This window comes from Anser anser, assembly GCF_964211835.1.
Source record: "Anser anser genome assembly, chromosome: 11".
Classification (NCBI taxonomy): domain Eukaryota; kingdom Metazoa; phylum Chordata; class Aves; order Anseriformes; family Anatidae; genus Anser; species Anser anser.
In genome coordinates this window covers 13,616,253-13,636,819 of record NC_139732.1, presented here as the reverse complement: position 1 = coordinate 13,636,819, position 20,567 = coordinate 13,616,253, and the positions used below count along the sequence as shown (strand labels likewise).

Here is a 20,567-nt window from a genome sequence, read left to right as displayed (position 1 = left end):
TAAAAGCCGAGTCTGGTTTTATGCACTCGAGGCCTTTATTGGTGGCAGCTCCTTAAAGCTCAGCTCTGCATTTGGATCTCTCCTGGGCACAGACCCTGGTGGATCAGCCAGGATCTCTGCCGCTGCTTCGATAAACATTTCCAAGGTTTATTAAATGTGCTTGATGACGTTCTTTTGTGGAGACAGTAATTTGACAGTCATCACGTGAGAAACTCAGGATTTGCCATCTGGCCTGGCAAGACTTTTTTCTTCTCACCATTAATTAAACTGACGTTATTGCAAACTTTTATTACGGTGGTTATGATTTGGCCTGCGATAACGCTGGGGCTAGTACTGAGGCATGCAAAGCACCTTCCACTTGCGTGACGTTAGCGGGAGGTGCAGCTGAGCACTTCGCTGGACTCCAGTGTCAGCTCCAATAACAAAGTTTCAGGGCCAATTCCTGCGAGCCCCATTCAGGCACCTTCCCCTGGAGCGGGTTCTTCTGGTTCTGAGGGGATAGTTTCACAAGTGGGAAGACGTAGCTGGGGGGAGGAAGGGGGCAGCTGCTCGGCTGCAGTGGTGGTGTATAACGTGCCCCGACAGGAGAGCTCGCTGACCACAGCTCTGCCCTGCTTGGTGAGGCCGTGGCCATTAATGGGAAAGTGGATCGGCAGCAACAGATTTTTAGAGCACAGTGCAAAAAGAGAGGAGGGCAGTGCAGTAGGACTAACACTGAAGTCATCTGCACAAAGCAGGTACATCATGCTGGTGGCTGGTGTGAGGAAGAAAGAAATGAAGCTTTTCTGGTGAAGGGACAGGAGGTGGCTGTATTCTGCCTGGGGTGGATGTGTGTGGTATCCAGCATCCTAACCCATTTCTAATCCCTGTTCAGATCCAGCTCCAGCTCCTGGGATGGCAGAGCCTCTCCTGTCTTCCTTCACTGGCCTCCAAACTGTGACTTTGTGAGTGTGCCGAGACCGGTAGGTTTGAAGAAAATGGAGGGCTGTGAGGTTTGTGAGACGGCATCCCCAGCACTAACTCTTGCCATTTTTCCCCTGTCAGAACCTTGAATGTTCAGTGGCTCAGAGTTAACTCAGCAGCTTCAAGGGATTCAATAATATTTGTTTTTGCCCAAATCCTTCGAAGTCTGAGGGAATGGAGACAGAATCAGTTTGAGATGAAGAGCCAAGAAAAGTAAATCATCCTTGGATCCGGGTGAGCTCTCATTTGAAGAGGCCACAGATGGCAGGGATGTTCATGAATCAGCACTTTCAGAGACCTCTGCCCATTCAGAGAGCAGTGTGTGTAAACAAACACGAAAATGGCACGGAGCCACAGAGCTTTCCAGATCCTTCCTGTTCCCTCTGCACCGCTGAGGGGGCCGTCCTGGGAGCAACCACAGAGGAGAGGGCTGCCACACCGGGCGCTGAGCTGGTCCCGGGCTGGTCACCCTACACCCCGTGCTTCGGCTGTGCGAGAGCCAGAGGCCGGGGTGACAGCCAGGTGCTGTCCCCTGTTCACCTGACAGCACACCCAGGTGTGCTCTTCAGGCAGGGAGGCAGCTGCTGACTGGCAGGCACTCGGGGTTTATCTGAAATGGAGGTAAGGAAGGAAGGGTGAGGTGAGGACATGAGCTGTTGCACCACTGCACGGCTGCAGGTGCAGAACAGCTCCTGTGCATTTGGGTTCCATGAGGTGGGCCTGCCCCTGGTGTGATCCTGCGCTTTGACACCTGCATTGGGTCCACGAGCCCATGAGCCCAGGGCCTCAGAAACCCCCCACAGCTCCTGCCGATGTGAAGTGGGGAGATTCTTCCTGCACCTGTTTGGTGCTTGTTAAATGTTACACCAAGAGAAGGCAACACCAGAGGGCTGTGCCGAGAACCCCACTTTGCTGGATTTGTGTTGTGTGTACTAGGACCTGCTGGCTATGAGGTTCCCAAGAGCCACAGCGTCACTTCCGTGCCTGCCCAAATGTCAGCCTGGGGAGTGCTGCTCCTGAAGGGTGACATGTAAGTGACGAGGACTGGCCAAGCCAGTAACTGTGCCTGAATTGTTTGTGAGACTTTTATAGACAATCTCTCTGGGTTGAAACACAGTCCGAATCTTCAAAGCACTGTGTGGGATGGCAGCTGTGGGACTCCTATTAAAGTTACTAGGCATCACACAACCAAAAACTCCTGTGACACCAGTGTTTTTCTGCTGGGAAATAGCTGCTGCTGAGACTGCTGAGACGAAGGAAAGTGGAGGAAAATGGACTCCACCATTTTGCTCCCCAAGAGCAATACCTCACTAAATTTCAACCCTAGGGCTTGCGTGTTTCTTGTAATGATGGTGGATATCAATAATAGTGGATAATAGCTATAACAGAGGATGTCACCAGAGACGTGCAGAACATTTGAGACATTGGGATTTATTGTCAGCAAATGAGATGCTTCAAATTCATTGCAAAGTTGGAGAACATCTGACTCTGTAAAGAAGTTCATGGAGTTAAATGAAGGGAATTGAGTGAATATGACGAAGTCAGAGCATCAGGTTGCCATCCATGTTCCCAGAGAAGGTTCTCAGAGAAAGTCATCACAAAGCATTACCCTGAAAAGTAGCTACCTCCTACAGTGATAAATAGTCAAGAAAGCAGCTAAACGTAGTCACCAAATGGCTACAAGTTGATAAGCTTGAAAGCCTGGCTTTTTCTTTAGGAAGGTAGAAGAAAAGCATAATCTTTTTTGTTACTTTTCTGAGGGTTTCCTGTGATGGTGTCCAAACTCTAGCGGGGTTGTCTTAACCAGCTTTGACTGTCAGTGGTAGAAGGCAGCAGCCGGGTGCTAGCTGAGCACGCAGGGAGGCCTGGCTGGAGGCTGCGTCCCGCCACAGAGAAGTGGCAGTGGGAGCACTGACGCACTGGGTGGCCGGGAGCCGGGACCCAGCAGCTGGGGATGAGGCCCTGGAAGAGGGTGTTTCTGACTGGTGCCAGCTAGAGAAAAAAGCAGCCTGCTGACGAAGCTCAGAAAGTGGAAAGCGTCATATGGCACTGGGCTTTAGGGTAGAAGAGCATGGGATAGAAATGAGCAGTACAGAGCAATGAAGTGCTTGAGGGAAAACACGCTTTAGCGAGTGAGCACAGCCACAGGGCAAAAAGTTGCCCACCAGGCAAATACCAGTGATCATATCATAGGCAGGGAAATGGAGTCAGGCTGGTCACAGTGCTTTTTGTAACTCTTAGAAGACACTGATGGATGAAGACTCAGGGAAGAGAAGCTTCCTTTTTCTTACTGTTTTGACATCTTTCAGGCTTTAACATGAACTACCTACCATTATCCTAATTTTACAGATGGGGACAGACGGGTTACGTGACATGCTCAGGATCACATGAGCAGTCTGTGTCAGAGTGAGAAACTGCACCTGGATCTCTCAGTTGTGAGGCTGTTGCTCTGGCACTGCGTCATCCTGACTGCAAACACAACACCAGGATTGACTTTGCCTGTGTCCTTCCTATGGCTACCAATGGTAAGGTTTTTGAACAAATCAAAGAAAGCAAAAAGAGTCACTCCTCCAATTTGTATGTCCAATCCTATCTAGGCAGTGGCATAATGTACCCTAGAGGAGTCTGTAATTAATACAAGTAATTACCCCTTGCTGCAAAGACTTTGAGACATCACTGGTTAAGAATCTAGATGAAACTTTCACCTTGTTTACCAAGTGCTTTATGTTGTGTGATTCAGAGTGGATTGGGGTGATATCTGCAGGAAAAATTAACTTATAACCAAGATGAACACTGCAAACTCCTTGGTGCCATTGACATGACTTGGCCACCACTGGAGCTTTAATACAACTAGAGAGGAGTCAGGTAAAAAATAAGACTGGAGAAATAGTCATCAGCTATTGCAGAGGGGTTTCTTGTGTTTGTCAGCGTTCGTCTCCACCACTCCAAAAGGTTTAATATAACAGCTAGCTGACAAAGGAATGGGTATCAGTAGTCTGGTGACACAAGAGCACATGCAGGTTCTAGGCATGTTCTTGGTCTTCAGCTATGCCAAAGATCATCAGGATTGTTATTTTCCAAAGAGCCCAGGAGATCATTGTTCCCAATGCACAGCACACCTGGGGCACGTCCCACTCTAAGCAGGGCAGCTACTGAAAGCCCAGCCCTCAGTGGAAGAACCTATCCTTTTGACTCCAGTTCCCAAACCTACTACTGACTTATGCTGCTCCAGATATGTGCCATGGGCTGCTGCTTTTAACCTGGTAGTGTTGCCAGAGGCACTGGGCACCTGGCATTTCATGACACCTAAGAAACACCCATTAATTGAAACTCATCAGGCAAACAGCCACTTCTGCTTGCTGTGGCTCTTTTTAGCTCTTCAGCTCTGAAGTAAGGCTGACAATTTTTGCTGGTTTCTCAGACCTCCTATTGAGTTTTGCTAATTAATATTTTTGAACTACTTAGATGTTCTCAAGTCTATGGTGATCCAGAGAATTATTATTACTGCTGCTATTATTAAGACTAATAATACTGCTAATAACCTTAGTAAGCCTGGCAAAATTCAATTTGACTAAAATTCTTGCCACAAATGAAAAAAAAACCTAACTTCAGTGATGTGAGGGGGGTACGTGACTCAGTTACCAGTACCTGCTGTTTACAAGGGGCAGGAAGAGTATATTTGCTCAAATGAAAAAGGTCAAGGCAGAGGCCCATTTGCTGTTTGTTAATAAGTAATCTAAAGTACAACACAGCTTTACTGTAACAAATCGGCCTGGCTTAGCTGTCCTTCCATCACCATTATTTCCAACACAATTCTTGACTAAAATGCCAGTTCAAAAATAATCCACATTCGCATAGATTATTTTCAACATCTCCAAATCCACGCAGAGGATTTGTAGCTGGGGATCCACAGCAACAATAACATCAGAAAACCTCTTCCATATTTTTGCCAGTGCTTGTCTCAGGACACTGTTGGCAGCAAAGGCTGAAATGTCAGATAGAGCATTATTTAATTCCTCAGAAATTCTCCTGTAGGCTCAGTCAGATTTGTGCATCTTCCCTATGGAAGTGTGCCAGTCCAGAGCTGTGGTGTAGCTAGCCTGCGTACAGCCAGCCCCCTAAGTTACTGATGTAACTTACAAATCCACCTACGTCATCTCGGCACCTGGCCCACAGTCAACAGTTAAAATTCAAACATGGATGTCAGAGAATACCTTTCTTCCAAGTATTGAGCATATGTGCACTTTATGCATTGCAACCCCTGCCCTGTCATTGTCTTTTGCCAGAAAAATGGTCATTGTCCAAGCAACAGTTGTCTTTAGTCACCCAGCAGTATTTTGGAAAAGGGCTGGAGTAATGATGAGCCTTTGTGGTTCATCTATTGGCTGCAGGTAGGATTCATTAGAAAAGGTTTTCTTATTAATGAGGCAAAGCAATACTTGTGCCAGCTGCCAGCTAACCACAGATTCTCATCTGTAACCCTTAATGTTCATGTCCTTCAACTGTACTGGCCTGGGGCACTTCAGATGTCACACATCTGATCCTTAAAATAGAGATTGTGAGGTACACCCTGCCGGAGCAGCCGGAGCACAGAGCGTGGCACTCTCAGCAGGCACCCCAGCGCCGGTTTGTGAGGGTGTTTTTTCGTATGCACAGGCATTTCTTGGAGGAAGGTAGCTGCACACACACGCATGAGGTCACCTTTGGAAACAGAAACCATGTGGATAGCAAACAGTGATTTCTAGCTTCCTGAAATACAATTTCAAGAGGCAATGATCCTTTAACTATCAACAACCCAGTCCCAACTGCCTGTTAACCGAGGGGGAGGGAACGAGCTTGGTGAGGGAAGATTTTCCCTGCAGAACAGGTCACATTTGGCTGTGAGTGCAGAGCATCTTTCTGGTGCCAGAGCCTTACTAAAGTCTCCCTGAGCTCTGCAGTCCTCGAGGCCACCAGGGCCTGCCGCCACCCAGGGCAGCAGCACATGAGTGGTGAGAAGTAGGCATGGCTTTCTGCAGCTGCCCCTCTGGCACCACGCAGAAGACAGTGAGGCTGAGCACCAGATGTGCAGGTGAAGAGAACGTACAGCAGACAGGGAAGAACATGCATGGCGGCAATTGTAGGGTCTTTGTGGTGGGATGGAAAGACGATTTTTGCAACTGAGTGTTCACACGCGTCAAGAGATAGCGTCAGTGGCTCCTAGCTGCCAGGAGCGGAGTGTTTTGGATGCCCTGGAGCCCTCTTGTTGTCTGGGGGAAGCTAGCATGGCTGGCGCTGCCCTGTGTGTCTGTACCTGCACGATTGGCTGCAGCTGGGTGGTTGGCAAGCAGTGCAGTTCACAGAGATTCTTGAATTGATCTGATGAGCACAGGATGTTTATCCCAGAACACCTGGGATTGTGGTGGAATTGATGCCCACTTCTATGAAATTTGGGCTGATTTCATCTGGGATCTGGGCAAATACCTTCTAGCTAAAGCGGGGCTAAGAGGAGGGTAGCATGAAGTCCTAGATCCCATGCTACCACGCTGCTCTGAAGGAGCATATGGCCGTGCCATATGTCACACGTCCTGGCAGGGAGAGCAGTAAGCATTGCTAGCTGGCAGCCTTGGCAGAATGGTGATGCCACATGAAAATGCACGTGTACATTACTCATGAGATACACATTTGCTGCCCATCCCCGCCTTTTCGCAGTATTATATACCCAGGGTGGTGGAGCTTTCTGTGCCTGTCCCTGGATGTTGTGCTATTTCCTCTTGCTGCACTTTGTTCTGGGTAACGTCTGTTGCAGTGAGTTGCAGGAGCCTTTAAAAACGCTGATACACTTTGCTCTTCCTCCAAAGTCCAGTGAGGTTTTACTTCTTCCCCTTGCAGCAATGGGAAAACTGGGGTACCTGGATGTCAGGTGATTCTCCTGAAGCACTGAGACTAGCTAGAAAATGTTAAGTATTCCCCAAACCTAATCCTGAGCGTTAGTCATCACCCCCACGTCACCATCAATGGCATCACGACAGCCAACTTGTGGATTATGCAGTCGTTCATGGGAACATGAGAGGCATGTACTGAAAAGCAAACCTAGTGCCGCAAACAGCACTGTGGAAACACACACCCTGTTCTAACCAGTAGCCATGATACTGGGAAAATGTGCAGGTGGTTTCAGAAACTCGTAAGTGGTCTATTATCACAGAGAAAGGGGGAAAAAAAAACCTTAGGGAGGTTTCCCTATGACCATCTGTTAATTTTCCCCTGAAGCCACTATTGATTTTCTCATGCTAATGCCCTGCGCACACTGCTGTGAATCAGAGCACTGCACTGCTGTTGCTGGACCATGTGAGCTTCCCCGACTGAAATTAGCATGCTGGTATGCTTCCTCAGTTTGTACCTCAGTGCTTCTTGTGCCTGGCAGTCATCAGCCTTGGAGACAAGTCTTCTGCTTTTCCGTAGACCCTGGGCTTTGCTGCACCTCAGCTTGTGACAGAGGTGGGCTCCCTTTTTCTACTCACCTGCCTTCTTCCATGTAGTTTCTGTAGCCCGTCCTATTGTAACAGAGGCCTTGCTCAGACACCTAGCTGTGCTTCAGTCTGAGATCACTCTACTATTTTGTGCTACCTTAGGGATCAAGTGCTAAGACTGCTCATTGTCTGCAGACCCCTTTGCACTTATATTTTGACCACTGCATGGAGATATACAACACAATAAAAATAACCACCCACCTTGGTGACAACAAATGTCAACCTTTTGTATGTGCCTTGCAGTATCCATAGCCCCTGTAGCTAATGGTCTTGGGGATGGATCCACCAGGGACTAGCTCTGTGCTTCTGCCTTGTGCCAAGCTGTGGCTGACATGAGTTTGTTGGGGCAGCAACTGTATGGTCTTAGAGCGTGGTTGGCAGCTTCTCCTGCTTTGAGCTGGAAGTCCCTGATGTTGCCTAGGATGGTGAATGCAGTGAAGATCCAAAGGTGAGCTATGGGGCAGTGGTGGTGGGAACCTAGTGGGGCTAGCTTGGGCTGAAGGACACAGTTCAGAAGAGCTTTCCCAGCTTTCTCTTTCTTTTTACATTCTTCTGAGATACCAGAAGAAGGTGTTGGAAGGCAGATCATGGCTTGGGGTCAATACAGACAGCTTTGCTCTTTATCCTGGCACCTGAGAGCATTTATTAGAAGTGACTCGGGCTGTGGCTTGATCCTGATGTGTTGTGTGTGTACTGGGAATGCTCAGTGGTTTCCAAAGGAACTTACTGAGCATTGCAACAAATGGGGAAACTCACCGAGGAACAGTTGCTGCAGTAAGTGAAACTTTGAAACAACTTTTGCTTTTCATTTGTGAGCAAAATATGGCATTTTCCAAGCATTTTTATTTATTTGGTTCAGAGCAGAATTATCAATTTCTACCATTGCAAATATAATTTGTGCAGTGAAAATGGAAACCAGCTCGAGTTGTAAACTGTCATGGATTTGGTCCCAATGGAAGCTGATGTGGTTGAATGTTTCCTCAAAGAAATGTCATCATTTGTGCATTTTTATGGTAAATAATTCTGGAAGAAAAAATGTATCTAATATCTATGAGCAATGCATACAGATGTCGAAAGTGTTTTGCTATTTACTGACTGTCTAAATACAATTTTTTCCTTTTTTAGAAGAAACAAAAAAGTTTTTCCCTCCTCCCACAAATGAAGAGATGAATGCACCACTGCGTGTCACACAGAGAGCCGAAACAGGGAAGGATTTAGTGTGGTGCTGGGGTAGGACACTGCTTCTGTAGCAATAGTAGCAATACAGAATTTTCCAATGGCTTTCCCCCCTTAGTGGACATTAATTCATGAAACTCTTCATTTATACACCAAGACCTGAGTGCCCAGCCTGAGTAACTATGTGGTGTAGCCATTTGCAGATGCAATTATAAATTTTTGAAGTTATACCCAGGAGCACTTTGATGTCTCAGTATTAAGCTCTGTGCTTCTTGATTTGTAGTGCCCACCTGCTGACTGCAGAGCCAGCACTCTGCACCGTGTGCCCAAAGCAAGCCTGGAACTTCTTCACAAGGTCCGAAACCTTCAGCATCGTGGCCAGAGAGACTAATAGGGGAATTTTAAGGCTTTAAGTCTATAGTGACCCAGCCCGGCAGATCCTCTGGAAGGTGAGTACTGACAGCCTTTCTGTCACAGTACACCTGTTTAATCTGAAACACTGATTGCCATCAGCCAGGAAGTGACAAACAGGGTCACTGTTCTCCTCAGGGTCATTGTCCCCATCTTCCACCTCTTGCAGAGCACCCAAACCACAAGGCAGTGAGCTAAACACTGCTCATCTGCCCTCGGCTGAGGATATGCTGCTCTACAGCATGGCGCTGTTGAATCATTGGGCCAGAAAGCAAGTGCACGCGAGGGAGCGTGGCTGTCTTTCCTACCGGTTTGAGCATTCACATGGGAGTTTGAGAATCTGGACTCTGCTCCCAGGACTGTTTATGCATTTTACATGAAACAGTCACCAGGTAACATATAATCCCCGATCAAAGCCCTCAGGGGATTTAGGCAAAGCAACGCCCAGTTTCTGGATCCTCATCAGAGTTAGGTGTGAAATGGGCAGAGCTGCTTGGTCCTGTCAAGACTGGGGCAGTTCTGGGCATGCAAGAAGGTGGAACTCTAGATAGCTGAGGAACTTGGGAGTATTAAAAAAGTTGGAGATTGAAAGGACCAGATAGTGGCAAGGACCTAGAAGCTGCAGCAGGACGTATATGCTGGCATTTCAATCCAACGTGCAGATTTAGGGTAAAACCTCAGGTGCTTCAGTAATGCAGTCTTCTTAGAGGAAAATAATTGTTCTCACAGATTCCTGAAGTGGAAACTTCTTTACATAACAATTTTATGTGTTGTTTTTTGTTTGTTTGTTTGTTTGTTTTAATGTCCCATTCCAGCCACTGCATTTGCTTGGATTTCTTTCTACTAGGCAGCATGTGCTGAGCTGCACAATGGTGGCTGCCGTATGAATAGCTTGTTTTTCTTACCAAGCGTGACAACTGCTGTAGCAAAATCAAGAGCAACCTGCTCTAATGTAAACTGATTTCAGATTGCCCCCGGCAGTCCCAGCTACCTCATCTAACCTCTTTTTTTTGCCAGTCATTTTTTCTTTCTTTCCTTTTTTTTTTTTTTTTTTTTTTCTGCTGAAGACACACCCTATGCTTTCTTACAAGGTGTTTTATCATGCTGGCTTTTGTACCACTGTCCCCAACGTGCAGAGCGTCTCTGGTATTATCCTTGGTACTTTCCACAGCCATTTGGATTCTCCAGCAGATGCAGAATCCAGCTGCCAGCCTGCCCCAGGGGTTAGCTCTGCCGTTGCTGACAGTTGTACCCAAGAATACCTGGCTACAAAGCACCACAGATGTGTGCCCAGCTCTTGATGGGGCTGTTGTATCTTTGATACCCCACCTGCATTTCGGAGAGTGCTGTAGGGCTTGATAAGTGCAGACGAAGTCTTATTCAGAGTGACAGCAGTGTCAAGTGGGCAGCAGTTGTGCTGGTAAGAGAGAACATGGAGGGTGGGTTTGGGGCAGGCAGTATTGCTGGAGAAGCAGTCTGATTTGCCAATCATAGCTGCCAGATCGGTGTGTATGATGGGTGTGATATAAATTACTACCTATAAATAAATACCACAACAGTATTTTAATGAGGTGTTTTCTAGTAGCACTTGTCCAGGCTGGTTGTGTTATGCTAAGGCTGGAGAAGTATCTCCAAGCAAGCATCTTAGCTAAACCTTCATAAACATGGTCTCACCCAAGATCTAACTATGATTTGTTTGGATAAGAGGTTTTGCTTGTTTGTTTCTGGACATACTTTCAAATACATATGGGTTTTTGCTTTTATTTATTTATTTATTGCTTCTTGGCCCAGGTTTTGTGTTGGTGTCATAGACCCTAACTGGTGCAGAGATGAGGGCTATATCTGGTGCCTTTTCCGAGCATTCATTGTTGTTCTGACAAAAAGGTGCAGAATGGCTGGGTCATCTGCGTTTTTTTGTGTGGTAATTTGGGGCTGTGACTCACAGGAGTGGCCTGTGTCTCCCCTTACGCACCGTCCCATCTCAGGGAGCAGTGTCCTTAGCTTCTCGTGGTGTGCCAGCAGACCTGGCGCTGCCACCCGTGCTGTTGGTAGCTGTGCTCTCACTGATCCACACCCCACATCTGCACTGTGGTTCGCTAAGACCCAGCAACCAGTCCTGAGGACTTTTCACAGCAGCTAGCAATTTTTAATGAGCCTTTGGCAGCCTGGACTGCTGAACAGATGGCTGCGGATAAATGTGCACATATGCACTATTTATCTGTCCTGCTCTATAGGGTCCCCTCACAGTGTTGTATCGGATCCTGTAAGGTTGCCCCCTGCATACCTGAGCGCACACACTGCTTCATACATCTGTGCTAGGGTAGATGTGAGTCTAAAGATGGGCCACGGTTTTCTATGAGAACCAAACAGATCCTGGTAGGAGGCAAATACTGAGGCAGGGGTTGCATTTGGAGGCTGTATCTCAGACGTGGCTTTTACAACATTTTAGGCCAAAACATTGGTTTAATCAGAAAGCCTCTCAAATGTTAAATTGTCACCACAAGAATGTATGGGTGCTGCATATATCTAAAATAAACTCAAGAAATAGACTTTCTCATGCTACCTCTGAACTAAGGAGTTTTTGCAACTTTGATGCTTGTACATTAAAGGCAGGACCTCTTTTCTGCTCAGGTTGAAGATCTGAGAGAGAAAGTTCAGTTCTTTGATCCTTAAAGATAAAATCTCTGAAGTGAAGTCTCTTTACTGTCTGGACTTGTGATGCATACACCAAATTCATTCATATTATAAATAAGTAATAACTGGCAGGTGATGCTATGGAGATAACAGCTTCACCCTTTTCGAGGAATCATTAACTCCAGCCAGGTCTCCCAGATCAGCAGCTATTAAAAAAATAATAATTTTGGTTGGAGGGGACATCTGGAGGGCTACACTCCAACCTCCTCAAAGCAGGGCTAACTTCAACATCAGCTTAGGTTGCTCAGGACTTTGTCTTTACATTTTGGATATCTCCAAGGATGGGGATTTCACAAACCTCTCCCAGCACCTGTTTCACTGCATGCCTATTCTCATTTTGAAAAATTTCTTCTATTATATTCAATGGAATTTCTCCTGCTGCAACTTGTGGTCATTGCTCTTGTGCTGCATGCCGCTGATGAGTCTGGCTCCGTTATCTGCATGCAGCCCAGGGTGCAATTGGCCATCATCACTCACAGGCACACTGCTGACTCATGGTCAGCACTTTGTCCACCAGGACCCCAGTCCTCTGTTCAGTGAGCTCAGTGTTACGCACAAACATGCCGATGATGCATTTGCCCTATCAGCCAGGTTGCTGGTCAAGACTGGCCCTAGTGTTGTCCCCTGAGGAATGTCATTTGTTAATGCCAATTGAAAGTCGAGTTGTTGACCATTACTGCCTTTTGACCTCCATAGCCCAGACATGTGCTTTTTCCAGCCGTGCTGTGGTCTGTCCATCCAGTCCATACTGCTCGTTTGCTAAATGTGGGAGACAATGTTACTGGTTATGCTAAAGCCAAAGTAAGTGACATCCATTGCTTCTCCGACCTTGTCCCTCCAGCCCATAATCCCGGCACAGAAGACAACCAGGTTGGCCAGGTACAATTTGAGCTTAGTAAATTCACGCTGCCTGTTCTTAGTCACTTTCTTGTCTTTCTTGTATCTGGAAGTGGATTTCATGTGGCCTTGCTCTGTAATATTCCCAGGAAATGTACCGATACTTTACAACTGACATCTTTTTCTTTGCTAATGCTTTGACTAATGCCTTTCAGAAGAAGCCATGTGATGGTATGTGTGGGGTTTGTGAGTCCTCCAGCATGAGCTGTGTTGGTTGAGGGAATTTTTGGTAGAGAGTGGCCGAGCAGGTCAAACTCAGAAGCAAGCTAACCAGGACACTCCTGCTTCTCCTCTGCTGGGAATCCCTTTCTTCCCAGCCTACCCACCAAGTATGACCTGCCTACCATTGTTGTCATGGCTTTTGTGTTACCACAGGGCAGGAATCCTGAAGAGAGGAAATGATAAAAGAGGAGGAAAGAGACTACCAGACTAACAGACAGTAGAGTGTGGTATTGTCAGAGCTGGCACCAGGAAAGGCTTTGACTAGTTTGAGTAGGAGGAAGAAATAAGGAAGAAGAAGGGGTAAGGTTATCTGCATGGAGTGCTAGGTACAGGCATGGTCGTTTCTAGAGAGCATGAGTAGTTCAGTCAACAGGAGGGGTCAGGCACTTGCCAAAATACACATTAGCACAATGGCCTGTAGTAGGTTGAATTCACAGAAGGCAGTTGAGTTTCACTAGGTAAGACTTTGGCAAAGCATTTGGCCTGCTCTGGCCCCACAGTCAGACCTGTTGGATTTCCAACCATTTTCTTTCTTACTTTCTATAGTCGTACTTACCTCACTATTGTACTTCAGGCCCCTGTGAATTAATCTGCCATGCCCTCAGATGCCTTGAAGCTCACTCTTGCTGCAGAGGCCTGGCTGCAGACACAGCACCTGCTCCTGGCCAGGGAGGCATCCATGAAGTCCCCTGAATCCCTCCTTTTCTGCGGAAAACAAAACTCTTGGAAATGCTGGTCAGAACAGCGGTGGTCTTTGTGGGAGACACTGGGGCATTCTCAGCTGGAAAGGCTTGGCAGACCAGATGCGTCCTCTGTGCCTGGAACTAGCCCGTGTAATTGCAATTGAGGAAAGAAGCAGGAAGGTGCAGTGGTGGGAGGTGACAACACTGCATGAGCACTTGGACAGGTGGCATTGGGCATGGTTTGCTAATTAGCAGAAACATACATAATCCTATCGTCTTTCACTGTACCTTTATTAATGTGACTGTGCAGCTGTATTCCTGTGATGGCCTTACCTTTGTAATCTTATCTAGCGTATTAGAAGACTTTCAACAGTGATGCACAGAAAAGCAAACAGGACATCGGTGTAGTGACAACAACCCTGCTGTGGCTCCATGTGCATCTCAAATGGAGGAGACACAATCTCAGACACATGCAGCTGAAGTTTGGATTTCTCTGCACAGCAGATTGAGGTTTCCAGGGTCCCAAGGTACGTGTGAGTACCTGCACGCTGGACTGCAGTCCCTCACACACTAATGAAATCTGACTTGCTGGGTCACCCTCCTGCTTCATTTGCAGTGACACAATATCATTTAAAGTTGTTTGCTTATTACAGAGATAATATCACAAGGTGTGGTGCCCTGATGGGAGACTAGCAAGAAAGTAACACTCATGCACCCTCCCACCTTTGGCAGATCGTCTGAGGGTCCCTCATTGGCTTCGTGACGGAAAGTGGTTGATTCACCTCCACCCAGCAGTAATTACGTGTTGCTGTCTGCTGGAAGTTCCCATGTTCGGCATTGGAGTGGTAAGCCTAGAACTCACTGCTGAGATTAACTGCAATGTAAAACCATGATTTCTTGATGCCTCTGTTTTATATTCAGCCTAGTAAAAGTTACTTAGTGCATTATATCATTTACTTGTGATATTATATAATCATTAAAATATTCCTAATTGCTGTTACCCTGACATACTCATACTTCTCAGCAGCTATTTGCATGCAGCCTTCCCATCAAACAAGAGAGCAGTTCTGGTAGCAGAAGAGTTGGTGATTCTTTTTGTTGTTGTTTTATTTTATTTTATTTTATTTTATTTTATTTTATTTGCCTTTTAGGAGAGTCTTTTTTTTTTCTTTTTTTTTTTTCTCCCTCCTTTTATTCTAGATCCTCACGCATACAATAGAGCTCCTTCCAGAGGGGCTTTGCTCGCCCCTGAAAGCTGATTGTTTTAGCCCCTTAATTTTAAGACACAATTACTCCCTTGTCAGTGCAGTTCTTACCAAACCAGGCTGGCTTGGCAGGTCTCCACTCCTTCTTTGTTTAAGTTTATTTATTTTTATATCAGAAAGGTAGTAAAATTGACAAAAGAGGTTTATTCAGACTCTAACTGCACAGTTTACCTCACATACAAAATAAAACATCCAGCACACTTCCTTTTGTTTGTGGCATCAATGCTGAACTGTTATAATGCCAGAGTTGGGTAACTTCTCCCTGCCTTTACCTTTTGAAACCTTTTTTGCATCAGTGTCCCATGCTCAGTTTTCTGTTTGCTCTGCACCCTCCATCTTTTCGGGATGTTGTTGGCTCAAAGTGGAAAACTTTTCACAGAGGTGAGTCCAAGAACGTAGGGCCCCAGCCCCAGCAGGCAGGGCTTTCCCTAGAAGAGAGGGATGGAGAAATGAAGGGAGAGGGCTCCCACGGGGGCCATTTTGGGTAGAATTAGTGGTGCCCCCCGAGCAGTTCATGTGTCTCCTCACTCAGCTTCTGTGGGTCCCATCTGCCCCCAAACACTGCATCAGGACCAGCCGTAGCCTCACTGGGGTCAGGCCTCCACTTGGCTGCTTCCCGTCCTGGAGCACCTCAGAGCTGCTGTGCTGAGTAACCTCTTCCACGGCACGAGCACTAAACCCTGGAGTCCTTACTCAACCAGTGGGCTCTCATTTAGGGATCAGATTTAGTATCCGAATGATCCTATAAACACAGCTATGGAACAGGAGCTGCAATCTATTTAGCAAGGTCTGTTTTCATGAATGTTCATCAGTGAGTTGGGATCAGAGTGGGTGTAGGTCCTGGGGATGGGTGACTGGAGTTAGCAAAGAAGAAAGAGGTGTGGGTGGATGGAGTAACATTTCAAAACAGAAGGTGAATTCACAACTCTAACTGGTGTACATCAATACTCCTGCTACAATGATATATGGGGTCTGGAAAAGTGAATAAATTGTCTTTAAAAAACCAGTTTAATTGAGGGAATAGAGCAGAGACAGCAATGCAGGAAGGATAAATTAATTCACTCAATATTATTTGTCAACATACCAACTTCCCCGCCTTTATAAGCACTGCAATAGTTCTGTCATCCAATGCAGGCACACGACATGTCAACTAATGGGGACACTGCTGCTGGGGAGGCTCTTGGACAAGGTCAGCAATAGCCAGACCATATACTGAAATGTTTACTGCAGAAGCAGGTTCATTTGTGACCTGGGCACTGGGACTACCCAGCCTCCAGCCCCATGTGTGTATTTTGGCGCCAGCCTTCCTCTTCTGAGGCTCTGCTCCTCACCTAGGCTGTGTATGTAGTCAAGTCTGTTCTCTGCAAAAGGCAATCAGTGACGTTACTGTGCTCTGCTGACCAGGGATACTGTCTAACAGTTGTTCTGAGTGCACTGCAGGTTACATGCATGTTAACCGCCATTTTGACTTTGGGGAGTACCCTACATCAGATGGTGGGCTGGGATATTTGCAGGCTTGTCCAATAGCTTATTATGTTCAGCACTACTGAAAGCCAGGGGAATGGGGTACCCAGATCCCTTTGGTGCTGTTACCATCCCCATCCAGCTTTCCTCAGCCATGCCTGTAACCTGTCCACCACCAGTATTGCTGGGTGTCTGTGCCCATGTGCTTTAAGTGCCTTCCTTTAGAAACAACTGAAGGATGTGCTGCAAAGCATGCACATTGTCTTTGCTCTTAAACTCACCAATGGGTGCAGCCAGAAACCAGGCCTTGGGAACTCCGGTTTTGACTCCGGCACTGTCTGATGAGCTGAGTCCTGCCCTTGACAGCCCAGAGCTGCCGCTCACCCTCCTGGAGGTGAGGTGACCCTGGTTTGGCAGGTCACACACCCACACCATCAAGCCCTCCCAAACATATGTGGTGCATCATCACCTTTGTGCTACTCCCAGCTGAACAGAGAGAGGACTTCACCTCCCCTTCTTGTATCAGAAAGGTCAGCCCCAGCACAGACTGCCTTTTCTTTTAAAGCCATTAAAAGGATTTTACATCATAAAATGCTGTAATAGCAATGCAATTAATGACTCTTTAGAAGCATTCAGAGATTACTGGCTCTTGGTGCAGTAAATAGAAAGCAGTGAGGTTCTGTAGTTCATTTCCAAACAGGTGAGTGGGAACTCTGAAAGCAGCAGCGATTAGTGTGTCTGCAGGTCTGGTTTCTCCTTTCCCTGAAGTGAAGGTAGGCGTTAGTCTGAGGTGTGCAACATCAACATCATGCCTGATATAAGATTTGCCAATGTTTGTTTGTTGCTTTCTACTCTTTAGCAATCAAACAGAAACTTTTCAGCTGGTACCTTCTGGGTGACAAGGTTTGAGAAATAACCTTTCGGTCACTATTGCAGCATTGTGAAAATATTCTTAGGTGATAAGACAGCTGCATCCCATGAGTAGAGCTCATTATCGCAGCACAACCTGTGTTCCCTGGTATGGTTCAGAGAGTTTGTTACCAAAAATGTACATTACTTCTCTGGGTGGTAGTGTATACGCTGCAAGAGAAATGCTCCAGATGGAGCTGCTCAAACTTACATTAGCATATTTCCCCGTTATAGAAACCTTTAAACTTAGTTCTGCTTAAGCACCATTAGTGGCAAAAGCTACATTGCCTGCTGTGGCAGTGGGACTGGGTCAGTAATGCCATGTTATGATAAATAGGCTGTGTTGTATCACAAATATTGTGATTGCTCAGGAGACTGGTGACCCTCTCGTTACTTTCTGAAGCTATATTTAAGTTTCAAAATTCATGTTGTTTGCCATATAAGCCATAGTAAAAATGAATATCGTTGTAGTGATATATAACAGACAAAGGTATCTCTTCCTGGTGAAGCAGTGTTGAGTCATTATATATTACCACCAAAGGAACAAACTAAGTTTTAACAACAATAGTTGGCAGTATTTCTATTAAATGGCATTAGCCAATAATTTCTAAAAAAATGCCTGTTAATTACAGCATTCAACCCTTGCAGACAGTTCTATTTTACATGAGTGCAATCCAGTTTCCAGCCATCAGCTGAAGACTGTAGCCTTTCGTTGTAGCTGAACAAGACCATATATTACCAGATTCCTTTCTGGTGTAAATCTATTGTCACCATTTTGTTTTGTTTTTGTTTTTTATTATTTTTGGTTTTGGTTGGTTGGTTGGTTGGTTGGTTTTAATCCTGACACTTCCAAGTAACATTCAAAAGAGACAGTTTACTCACCGCTACCTCCAGGCAGCTCATCTGGCTGGTGAGCGACCTGCCAGCTCAGGTCCAGGGCAGCTGCTTAGCTCAAACACGGCGCTCTGCTGCTGCGGCTGGGCTGTCAGGGCAGCCAGCCTAGCTCCAGAGCCCAGGTGACCTGCTGTCCTCACGGCAGCCCTAACACCAGCAGCAAACTGCACGTCCGGAGGCACAGTGCTCGCACAGTGCCACATCGCACTGCAGCAGCCAGCCTGGGCTGGGGACTGCTGGCGGAGCTGGGGTGGGTTGAGGAGCAGGAGCTGCCTGCTAGTTGGGGCATCCAGCACATTCTGCCCGGGCATCTGGGCTGTATCTTGTGTCCCTTGAACACTGAACCCCCTTGGCATGTTCAGCAAGAGGGCTGGCACAGGGTGTGCTGCCACAGCCTCTGCTGCTGGCCCTCAGCTGCTCGCAGGAGGTGTCTGCTGGGTTCCCAGCACATCTGGTAGACGTCATGTCATGCCACGAAGCGTTACCTTCTTGCTACACAAATGCATCCTAGAAGGCACAGAGAAGGAGCAGTTAAGGATAAATCTCTTGTAGGCAACTGTAACAGCGGCAGGAAAAAAGTGATATTTGTTTTGTACTTATCACTTTGACTAGCTGTAATTATTATTGCTATTGTTAGTGCTTCTATTTGCAATATTACCTGAGGCTGCCCAGCCAGCACTGGGCTCCATTGTATTCAGCACAAACGCATCCAGACCCCTCCAAAAAACTTCCAGATCAGAATGCAAGTGACGTACGATGGCAGAGAGGAGGGATAAAACCAAATGGATACAATTAGCCTAGGCACAACTTAGTCATTCTCTTCTTGGTATAATTATGAAATGGACAAAGGTAGCGCCAAATAACCTCAAATGCCCTTCTGGCCATAATTAATTATATTGCATAATAATAGTGTCAGTTTAAACATTGTTTAAAACCGATGCTTTGCTCAAAATTACTGTACAGCCACACTTACATCTTGCACAACAGACTAATACATAGCAGTGTCTTGACTTCCATTTTCTATTTCATTGTGTCCTCTGCGCATAGGAAAAGCTCTTGACCAAAGAGGAGTCAGTGGTACAGTGGTAAATAAAAGTGGGTAGATTCATCTGTCTGTGGTATAGAAGGAGCAGGTAAATACTCGAAGTGCCCAGAGTACAAGTGGGTACAAAGGGAGTGCCCTTTGCCTGCATTTACCCTTGACTACACCACTTAGAAGAGTTGCATAATTGATACAATTGAACCACATCAGTCCTTTATTTATAGAACATAATGAAATGGTTTTCAACATCCTGGATCACGCTACATGGGTGATTGCCATATATGCATCCAAGGAGAATAAATAAAAACATTTCCCTAAGGTATTCTGTCTCTTCACCTTCTCTAGTTGCATCCACGACTTAATTTTGAGAGTTCTGCAACTAATGCAGCATGTAATCCTGTGCTGCTATTGCACACACTTTGTCCAGAGGAGAGCTGCAGTGATGCTGCCCCATAACACTGGAGGTTCACATTTCCCATGTAGAACATAAAGCGTTGTCATAGATGGCGGAAAAGTGTGCACATAGCTATACATACCACAAACTGCTTAACACAGACCCCCACATTGTACTGAAGTTACTCCTTTTTTTCAAACTTTGTTAGCTTATATTTGACATAAATCTGGCTTGCCTAGAAAGCAGACAGGCTCTAGCTCAAAAAAAAAAAAAAAAAAAAAGCTGTGGCATGTGATAGTTGCTTTCAGTGATGGAAATGGAAATGAGTCATGAAGTGGTCCCCTGATAAACACAAATGGCATAGATAATCTGAGCCCACTGTTTGAGCCGCAGGCTCCTGCACCAGCTTGTGCTTGTGATGATCATAGAATCACAGAATCATTAAGGTTGGAAAAGACCTTCAAGATCATCTGGTCCAACCATCACCCTACTGCCAATGTCACCCACAAAACCATGTCTCTCATTACTGCACCTTGCACTGTGATCATCATCCAAGGACAAGTGTGGTCTACAACAGAAGCATGAGCATCAGGTAGCACTGAGAAAGGATTACTATAAAAGTTATAAAAAATAAAACACTGCCATTATTTCATCTTTTTTTTTTTTTCTGTCATTGGAAAAATATGGATAATTCAGAAGTATTTCTCTTGCTGGCTGTTTTGTCCATCTTTACATGATGTTCTACTATTCCTATTGCATCATTTGAACTTGGCCTTTACTTATGATGCTACATTGTTTTATGTATACACTTTATAATTAGAACTACTAATTGCAAGCTTGCTTGTTGCCTTTAGTTGATTTTCCAGAGCATTACTTGCAAAAAGATCACAATTACTCAGTTCTTTTCAATTGCTCAGTGAGTATTTTCATACATAGAAACCAGGACTAGGTGTTTAATTTACTGTGTTTCTAAGCTTTAGACTGTGCCCGTCTGGTGTGCAGAAATGATCTGCATCAAAAATTTAATCTTTTCTGAGTTAAGTT

The 20,567-nt window shown here is 46.0% G+C and overlaps 1 protein-coding gene and 1 long non-coding RNA gene across 5 annotated transcripts in view; one reads left to right on the top strand and one right to left on the bottom strand.

The window, feature by feature from the left end:
* The first annotated feature begins 1,204 nt into the window (after positions 1-1,204).
* LOC310879859 overlaps positions 1,205-20,567 on the top strand; it is a 44,698-nt gene continuing 25,335 nt past the window's right edge. The window contains exons 1-4 of the long non-coding RNA XR_014571186.1: positions 1,205-1,584; positions 3,313-3,488; positions 8,932-9,097; positions 13,907-14,400. This is a non-coding gene — a long non-coding RNA (uncharacterized lncRNA). The remainder of the gene's footprint in view (positions 1,585-3,312; positions 3,489-8,931; positions 9,098-13,906; positions 14,401-20,567) is intronic.
* Positions 14,394-20,567, bottom strand: part of LOC310879849 (uncharacterized protein) — a 196,228-nt gene continuing 190,054 nt past the window's right edge. For 3 of the 4 annotated variants that reach the window (XR_014571160.1, XR_014571161.1, XR_014571163.1), the window contains exon 7: positions 14,394-18,594. The gene's annotated coding sequence lies outside the window, so the exon portion shown is untranslated. Of the gene's footprint in view, positions 18,595-18,745; positions 18,815-20,567 lie in introns of all 4 variants that reach the window. The other variant, XR_014571162.1, reaches the window with a different exon arrangement.